The sequence below is a fragment of the Silene latifolia genome, unplaced genomic scaffold (assembly GCF_048544455.1).
Source record: "Silene latifolia isolate original U9 population unplaced genomic scaffold, ASM4854445v1 scaffold_310, whole genome shotgun sequence".
Lineage (NCBI taxonomy): Eukaryota > Viridiplantae > Streptophyta > Magnoliopsida > Caryophyllales > Caryophyllaceae > Silene > Silene latifolia.
This window is the reverse complement of record NW_027413246.1, coordinates 21,875-30,543: the sequence shown is the minus strand read 5'-3', so window position 1 is coordinate 30,543 and position 8,669 is coordinate 21,875. Positions and strand designations below refer to the sequence as shown.

At 38.1% G+C, this 8,669-nt stretch overlaps 1 pseudogene; it reads right to left on the bottom strand.

The window, feature by feature from the left end:
- Positions 1-5,471: 5,471 nt before the first annotated feature.
- Positions 5,472-7,082, bottom strand: LOC141639238 (F-box protein SKP2A-like; annotated as a pseudogene).
- Between the last annotated feature and the right edge of the window lie 1,587 nt (positions 7,083-8,669).

The following is an 8,669-nucleotide window of genomic DNA, read 5'->3' as shown; positions in this document are numbered from 1 at the left end:
TATATTATAGGACAACGTATTGAAGGAGGTAGAAGAAGGAAAATTCACTCCCAATGGTCGTAATGACGTTCTTGCTAGAGCGATTGGCCGACCCGAACATCCAGGTCGATTGAGGGGCGTCCCGTTACAGGTTGGAGTAACGAAATATTATGGGATAACTGCCCCGATATAGAAGAAAAGGAAGACTAAGTCTGAGAAGGTTGACATGGTACCATTTATTCTATTATTTTCATTTAAGTTCAATTCACATGTTATTGTTGGGATAAAAATTGCTGAAACATTACATTCTTGGCACGCAGCTTCAGTTAATGGCATCCGTACTACTAAAGTTGAATGCTGGAGGCAAGCTTTCCGAAGAAGAAGTGAAGATGATGGAGGATGTCATTTATAAAGGGGGTAATAAGGTACAATAGATTGGTCAAGAGGCCGGTACTACCTTGGCAATACATGAGAAGGAAGTATCGGTCAACGAGATTCAGAAAGATCAGGTACCTAATGCTTCTGAAGTTGTAACAACTAAAGCCGATCAGGTACCTAATACTTCCTTATTTTTCTTTTCTTTTTTTTTTTGGGTAAGATCGGGGGTGTGTTCCCTGCCAGGCTCTAATGCTATAACCCGACATCGTGCAATTGGTTAATTTTATTAGGTAAATAATGGGTCCGAAAAGGAGATGCAACTTGAGAAGACGGTGATGGAAAACAAAGATACATCCCCTTCAAGTCGAGTTCACATTTTTTCGATAAGGTATGCATGAAGTCTTTAATTAGTTAAATTTATATGAATTCTATTAAATTTTGGGATATAATAATGTATTTGTATTCTTGGGCCGTAAACAAGAGGCCGATTATTCTTGCGACCTAAATTCGATAATCCATATGTGCGTGTTGGTCGAGGTCTCGTAGAAATGCACACCAAATCAAGGAAATCGTAGTGGTTGTTCATGGCGAAAAACTTTTGCCGAATCATAGAAAAGTGGAGATAATCAGTAGTCTTTCCAGGCCATGAAAACTTTCAACCGCTGTCCCGATTAAATAACGACATTACCATTCTGGGAGATGCGGTTGGAAGTTTCATCCAATGGCCTGATTCTCACATCTTCTTGGCTCGGTCGTCTCCGCCTCAGCCGAAAGCAGTTGGGGTTAGAAGAAATACCTTTATATATATGTTAAATTTTTAATTGTCGAATGTTTTTATTGTTAAATTTATATGTTATTTTTTTTTTGTAGGGAACAAAAAAGCCGGCTTTGGCGGATAAGCCTAAGTCCATAGACATGCCAACTACCTCGTCGAGACAACAACTTGATGAGGTATTTAATTAACTTCTCCATTTTTATGAAAACCTCCCTTTAATTTTTTTTGTTTCTGTATTTCTAAAAAGCATGGAAATTTTTTGTATGTAGGGAACAAAAAAGCCGGCTAAGGCGGATAAGCCTAAGTCCCCGGACATGCCAACTACCTCGTCCAGACAACAACTTGATGAAGTATTTAATTAACTTCTCCATTTTTTTAAAAACCTCTCTTTATTTATATTTTGTCTGTATTTCTAAAAAGCATAGAAATTTTGTGTAGGGGACAAAAAAGACGGATAAGCCTAAGTCCCCAGTCATACCTGCTACTACTACCTCATCATTGAAAGAGCAGGTTGATGAGGTATTTAGTTAAGTACGCTTTTATTTTTATTACTCCAACTAGCTAGCTAGGATATGTTACCTTTGGATTTTTTATTATTTTAATTATCTACATGTGTAGGCTGGTGGTAGTAACACAAAATCAAAGAATCATTATTTCCCCGAACTGAAAGATGTTAGGAGTTTAAACTCCACAAAATATTCTGGGAAGGATTACATGCAAAAAGTAAGAACGGTGACGATGAGGAAACTGCATGAGGAGGCTTGCGATCGCATAGGCAACGAGCAATTGATAATTATTCCGCTCGAGGAGCATATTCTAGGGGTTGAGCGCGAAGCACTTATGTCATGGGATATGCTAGCCATTTGGGCTGGCCTAGACGAGATTGATGTCCAACACCTATTTGTTTGGATGAAGTAAGTTTCTTAAGAAATAATTTCATATTCTAATATTCTGACTACTAGATAGTGTTTTAAATATCGGAATTAATACCGTAATAATGTAGGATATTGAAATTGAGGGTGATCCCCGAGAAGAAGATTCCATCTGATCAATACGGATTCCTGTGCCCCTATACTTTATCTATGTTTATCCCGATGTTTTCGTTCAAGATCGGGTAGATTATATTGCTCAAAGAATTGGCGACAAACAAGAAGCTGGTTTTTGCCCCTTATAATGAAAAAGGGTAATAAACAAATTAATATTACGTTTCCCCCTACAATTGCATTTTCATAACTCATATATGTACTTGTTAATAATGATGATGTGTCTCTTGATGTAGGACTCATTGGGTGCTAGCAGCCATCATGCCGACGAAGAAGAAAGTATTTTGGTTGGACTCTATACATAATCCACCAAGCGAGACTTTTAAGCGCTTGATTATTAAGTAAGTTTATAATACTAATTTATTTATAATAACATTTTCAATTTTTATTTATAGCTAAAACCTCATTTTTGCCCCTAAAAAAATGAGTTTCTGCCTCCTTTTTTTTTTAAAAAAAAGGGCATTTGAGAAGAAAAGAGCTAACGAGCAGGATCAACCCACGAAAGATTCTGATGATGGCCCTACTTTTATTACGATAACAGGGGTACGTGCTCAAATACAATACCTTAGGTGCAAAAATCTGTGTTTAATACTCATACAATACCTAAAGTTCAAGATTCTGATGTGAGCCTTCTCTCGTCTGTTTGTTTTTATGTAATAATAGGTCCCTCGCCAGCCGGATAGCATACAATGTGGATACTACGTTTGTCGGTTCATGTTGGAGATTATTACGCGAAGATATATCCTTATTCCAGAAAAGGTTAGTAATTTAATAATGTGTTTATTACTTTTTTAAATTAGAGGATGTTGTCTTGCTTGTTTGCTATACCATAATGTTGCTATGCGAAAGATTTGATGTTGTTACAATAATGTCTTGTCTTTGTCTTTTCCGCAGTATGTAAGCAACCCGTCACAAGAGCTTCAAAGATACAAAAGTTTAGATATAGACGAGGTAAGGGACATGTTGGGCAAATACGTCTTAGAACATAGCAATGCTCAAGGCTAAATGCATGATACTCAGAGCTTAGATCAGCTTATTAGTAAATTTTTTGTTGAAGTTAGGGAATGATTAGTTCATGTAAATTTCAACTCCTTGTAAGTATATATATATATATATATATATATATATATATATATATATATATATATATATATATATATATATATAAATAAATAGGATCTGTGCGAACCTAAAGTTCGGTGCGAACTGTGCGAACTAAAAATCCCAACCCCTTACTCTATAAACACAGGCCCACGTTAAAACACTCTCCCCCTCATAAACTCACCCCCTGACAAATATTTCACCCCATTGTGTTTCAACTCTTTCCACCTCCCTCAAATCACCACTCTCCGACGCCGGCGACAGAGACAAAACTCCGATACCGGCCAGATTACACATCAAATAAACCCATAAGGTCACAACCCAACATCTTTCATACATCACAACCCCCACCACGCTCACTGCCTGTGGCCCCACGACCACGTCGTCGACAACATCGGCATACCTGCGACCCTGTTTCCGTCCGGTGGCCCCACAACCACTGCCGGTGGCCCCACAACCACATCAGTGCCTACTCCGGTCACCCATACGTCGACGGCGGTAACCTAATTCTCACCACATCAACTTCCTTGTCCATCTCCCTCGTCAACCGTTCTTCCAACCTCGACCACAGAGCTACACCTTCGTCGCCGCTGCCATACCTTTGTCCACCTCTACTCATAGCTCGTTACAAATACTTCGACGATTACGATGGTGGTGCTAAATATGTAAAATTCCTTTTCAATTTTAGCAGATTTGAAATTGGAGATTTGAAATTTTAGTACAAGGAGGTCGTTGGAGTATAGTAATGGTGGCTCCTGCGTTACTTGGTGGAGATGCACAGTGAATGGAAGCTGCGTCGGCTTTGGGGGGTGATGTTTTTTCTCAGTTGAGTGATGGTTGTCATTGTTATTGTTGGTTGTGGTGGTGCACGATTTCTAGTCAGGAAAGGTGGGATTCCTTGCCGGATATCGTCAGTGTAGTCGGAGGTGTTGCCGGCGTGGGTTTGACGACGACTGGTGCGAGGGACTTTGAGAAATCAGGGAAATATAGGAGGGATCAGGTCTTTGTGGTGGTGATGTGGACGCCGGTATTGGTGTGAAGTCGGGAGAAGGGAGTAGGTGCTTGAAATGCTTGGTGATAGTGGTGGTGGGAGGTGGTATGGTGATGTGCAGTGGTGGGTGGTCTGATGGCCGGATACACTCATTAGTATTGTAGATACATTTGTTAATAAGCCCGGATACACACGATATTACTGTTGGATACACAAATCGATTTGTGTATCTAGTAGTAAGACTATGTGTATCTGAGAGTAGTAATATGGGTATCTTGGTAGTTCATACTCGTAATCGGCAGGGCTGTCTAAGAGCATGAGGGGTGATGTCGGCTGTGGAGAAATGAGGGTTGGGAAGAGCAAGAAAGGTGATGTGGTGGTGGAGTGAGTGATGGTGATCATGGGGATGGCTGGGCGTAACCAACGATGCTCAATAATGTCCTAATCAGAACACTTCGAGTCAGAAAATGTTGACTGTCGAATATTGGGTGATTCAGATTTCATATTTGTAGTTTGTCCCCACAGAACTTCAAATATTGATGGAATGTATACCATATGAAGCATGGAATCTAGCAGAACTTCAATCATGCTTCATGTACTCGTCATGTATATCTTCGTCTTTGCTGAAATTCTAAGTGTTGATTGTACAATGTTGTAATTAATGAGTAACTAATGAAAAAGACGAGTTTTTGTACAAATGTGTTTCAAAGTAATGAAACTCCTGAAATAAGAGCATAAGTTGGTACAAATGTCTCTTTTGTTTCAAACCTACAGCCTATCGCCTATACTACATGTGTCTATAATACCTTTGTTTTAACCACAAGCTTAACGCATGCTTGATATTTTTACTCGATAAGTTGTCTTTTATAGCACATGGTTAACCCTTTTCCCATTCCCTGGATAGCAAAGACTCGGATGTGTAACCACATCCAATTTCCATTACCCCAAAACGTCAAAGTTCACCCTATCTTGTTGTACGGTCTTGCCGGAAATTTACCGGTATATAATGTTGACATGATCGTGAGTATTCCTTCTGTTCCTTGTTGAATCTTAAGGTACTCTTAGTTGGATTCATATCTATCCTTCGAACAAGTTTACAGAGGAATTCTGCATTTTTCGAGTTTCGACTAACAGGCTAAAATATCATCTTCCCGCACCAGGTGAGAGAGAGAGTACTTGGCAGAGATATGCACGATAGGGCGACTAAGGCACAAAAACATATTGATACTCCAAGGTTGGTGTCACGAGAACAAACATCTCCTCCTTGTTTACAATAGTCCTTTGATCTGAGTTCTAACAAGTTCTAAAGTTTCTAAGAAGAATAGAAATACAAGACTAACAAGAGCATTCTACCATATCTTCCGACAGGAAACTAAGTACCTATGTACAAATGTGTTTCAAAGTGATGAAACTCCTGAAATAAGCATGGTATGAGTACGACCAACTCAAACAGTAATGCAGAACATACCCAAATGACTGATCCAAATTACCCGTAGTCAGCGTGAATGACCCATGGTCGTGTTTCAGTGAGCGGTTGTATTACAGCACGGTGAGCATGAACACCACATACGTTAAATTCAAGCAACCACTTATAATTAGAGAATGTCTTCCAGGACAAGTATGAAGGGACGGAAAGGAGTCGCAGACTGCCTGAATAGCAGGTGGGGTCAAGGTAGTGCATTGACTTATGTTGAGGTCCATGAGCCCGTCATCTTCATAACAGTCTTGATAGACCGCCACACAAAGATGCTTGTTTCTTACTCTCTAGGCCAAAGAGTACATTGCTCTATCGGTGATGTTAAAGCAATAGTATAGACCCGGAGATCCGAGATGGGGGCATCTATTTGCCAACGCTATCACACTCTCATCTGTCATTTTGATTCCATCCGAGTTAAACTCATAAGGAGAGATCATGTAGAAGCATATAATCATATGAACAAATAAAATTCAGAAACTCTTCTGTGGTACCGACTAGTAACACCCAAAACTCCAACATTTTCACACCACCCTAAATTCAGAGTCTGCAATTCGCTGCAATTATACGCAATGGCCTGAATACATAACCCCACAATGAATAATAAAATCAAATCTAGATAATGAACAATCAAGAGTAGACTTAAACCCAAATTGAACCGACCCAAGAGTGAGTTGACTACAAATGAAAGAAAATACGCCAAATTAACCAAGTTGAGGCAAAACATTAATAGTCAGTTTAGTCGAGAACTGAAGCAACCCAATTGATTTGCTTGACTCGTACGTACTGACCTAAAAAGAAACTAAACTTACTAGTACCCAAACACGAGAACAACACACTCAAGATGACCCGAATCCGACTAGAATAGCCCATTTGCCACGTAAATAGATTTGCAAAGTGTGAGTAAAATGTACCGCAATGCTCGCTCGATGGGTGCCCTCCCACATCCGCAAAGATTTAGTGACTTCAACTTCTTACAAAAGCTCGTTAGATATGCAACTCCAGAATCATTGAACGTTGTGCACCCACCGATGTTCGGTTTTGTGAGATTTGGGCAACCATGTGCCAACGCATACAAAGAGCGATCGCTTAGTTTGAATCTCTTGCTTAAGTCAAGTTCCCGTAGATCATAGCAGAAATTGGCTATAGTCTCAACAACATTATCCTCGAGTTGTGCCTTATCTTGACGAAGTATTAAAGTTTGCAATCTTGTGAAGTTAGGTGCAAGAGTCAGGACTAAGTCATTCATGTTGTTTTTGCACCTAGAAAACATATTACACATTAATTAACATTATGAATAAAAATATCTCGTAAATTACAATTGGGCCTATACATGGCCATGGATCTGCTCTAAATCGATCTCAGAATAACCCAAAAATGAACCCAAACTCCTACTTAATCACCGATTCAAAACTAAACCAGTAAAATTCAAAATTCCACAACCTGAAACCGATCCATGATGTTTTAATATAAACCAAATCTGAAACATGCAACTTAATCTGAAACTTTAGACTAGAAGTTTTTCAGGATATTCAGAAAAGTTAAGAAGCATACACTCCCTTAAGTTTCTATATACATATCTTTATTTAGCTAGATACACTCCTATAAGTTGCTAGATACTTACCACTAGCTAGTTAGATACACTCCTTTAAGTTTCTAGATACATATATTTAGCTAGCTAGATACACTCTTATAAATTGTTAGATACATACCTCTTGCTAGCTATATACACTTCTTTAAGTTTCTAGCACATACCTATAATATCTAGACACACTTATTTATATTTCTAGATATATACTTCTACTTAAGGATTAAATTAGGTGGCTAGATACACACTCCTTTCCCGTCCTAATTGATAAATACCTTTAGCTAGTTAGATGCATTTCTTTAAGTTACTAGATACATATCTTTAGATAGCTAGATACACTCCTTTAAACTGCTAGATACATAACTTTAGCTAGCTAGATATACTTCTTTAAGTTACTAGATATATATCTTTAGCTATCTACATACACTCCTTTAAACTACTAGATACGTATATATATCTTTAGCTATCTACATACACTCCTTTAAACTACTAGATACGTATCTTTAGCTAGCTAGATACACCCCTTTAACTTGCTAGATAGATATACACCCCTTTAACTTTATTTTGCAAATTGATTTAACCGCAAAGTTAAGTTCAGTTTCCCGGTCTATACAAAATCTTGTTACACCAAAATTCGCCATGTCCAATTACATATTTATCGTTTATATTTGGGTCATTTTTTGGGACGGGTTGAAAATATATTAGACTCTCGTGTATTAGATTCTCGTCATGTGCATCCAATACGATGTGTCATACAGTATAAAGTAGCAGCAACATAACAAGTTAACAAGAACCCCAATTATATGTTAACAAGATCATGTTTATTTACGTTATATCTCATTTCACTGATGTAGCAGCGTAGCATGGAAGAAGAATAATTTGTTTGAAGAAAATGATGGGGTGCCATCAAAAGTGGGTTTTCGTAATACAACAATAACATAATATTACATTGATATGATATGAACCTCCCAATATATTAATATAATATATATATACGTGTGTGGTGGTTTTCCAAAATCAACACACTCAATTTATTATTTTCTGCGTTCTTTTATCAAACGGTGACATTGGGATTTGGAAGGGCCTGGCAGAAACGACTATTGATCAATTTACATTTCACAGGAAAGAAAACCATTCTACCAATCTAACAATATACCATAGATAGTAAAATCTGAACCAGATTATCGTATTTATAGAAAGGAGATGTGTGCCAATGGATGAAATATAGCCACAATCGCATTATTATGCAAATTTGTCTTGATACCAGAGTATAAAGAAACATTAAGCATTATCCTTCCAACCTATATCAAAAGATAATCAAGAAGCACAAAGCCGCCCTC